The sequence below is a fragment of the Chrysochloris asiatica genome, unplaced genomic scaffold (assembly GCF_000296735.1).
Source record: "Chrysochloris asiatica unplaced genomic scaffold, ChrAsi1.0 scaffold00019, whole genome shotgun sequence".
NCBI classification, from domain to species: domain Eukaryota; kingdom Metazoa; phylum Chordata; class Mammalia; order Afrosoricida; family Chrysochloridae; genus Chrysochloris; species Chrysochloris asiatica.
Window position 1 is genome coordinate 10,213,524 of NW_006408537.1, and position 1,489 is coordinate 10,215,012.

Genomic DNA, 1,489 nt, shown 5'->3' on the forward strand with positions numbered 1-1,489 from the left:
TAGTTAAAACCCACCAACTGCTCTCAGCAACCCTATACAAGGTCACTATGAGTCAAAATCTTCTTGATGGCATACAACATATATATGTTGCTGTTGTGATTTTTGCCTATATATGTACATATAATGAAGAAGCTCTGGTAGCGTAGTGGTTACGAATCGGACTGCAAATCTCAGGGTCGGCAGTTTGAAATTGCCAGGAGTTCCGCGCTAGGAAGATGAGGCTTTCTGCTCCCATAAAGATTTACAGCCTTGGAAACCCTGTACAGGGTAGCTATGAGTCGGAACCGACACCACGGAACATATCAACAACAACATGCATATATAATATAGGAAGTCCAGATGAGGCACTGTGGGCTAATACGTCAGACTGTAAAGTTGTTTGAACTTCAAGGTCGGTGGTTCAAACTCACCAGCTGCTCCTTGGAAACCCTATACAGGGTTGCTATGAGTCAGAATTGACTTGCTGGCACTTCACAACAACAACATATATATGTGTGTGTGTGTATCTATCTATCGATCTATCGATCGATAGATAGATATATAGATATAGATATATTACATTAGGAGCTCTGGTAGCGTAGTGGTTACGAATCGGGATACGAACCGCAAGGTCAGCAGTTCGAAACTACCAGCCGCTCCGCGGGAGAAAGATGAGACTTTTCTCCCGTAAAGATTTACAGCCTCGGAAACCCTGTACACGGTCGCTTTGAGTCGGAACCGACTCCACAGCACATAACAACAACAACATATATATATTACAGTCAAGTTGCTTCAGATTTGTAAAAAGGACTTAAGTTTGTTAAATAGAAAAAAATAATGTGTAATAGTCTATATTGTTAGAGTTCCCTAAAAGAAAACTTTCAAATAATGAATAATTAAAATTTTTCCAGGATTTGCTTCTAAATATCTGAAATATTCCTTCATTGATAAATTATGCTATTGATTTAAAGAAAGAGAAAATTCATTTCATTTTTAAGCCAAATTGTTGTTGCCAAGTGCCATTGAGTCAGTCATGACTTACAACAACCCTTGATAGCAGGGATAGGAAATGTCTGACCCATAGGGCTCACAAAATCACTCGGTCTGGCCCTACCAAGGCAACCACAGTTCTAGCTATAACGTAACAGTGAGTTAATTAAATGTTTGACCAAATATAGCAAGCTAATTTTTAAGCTGATAATTTTGTATGACTTGTGAATGATGCTATAAATTTTGGCAGAAAAAAGGTGCCCCACCTTTGTTTTACAGGGTTTCCAAAAATTAACTAATTGGTTTGGACCACCAACTTTTGTTGCAGACCGTGTAAGACTAATCAGAGGTTCGAGGCCCGCTAGGGCCGAATGTAACAAATGAGGCCACTGGCAGTTAATGGCAAATTGCTTTCATATTAATATTCAGGTATATATATTAAATTAATACACTGGAGCCTTTGACAATCCACAGATAAATGTGGTATTTTCCTAAAGCCAAGACTAAAGGTTGTAAGGTT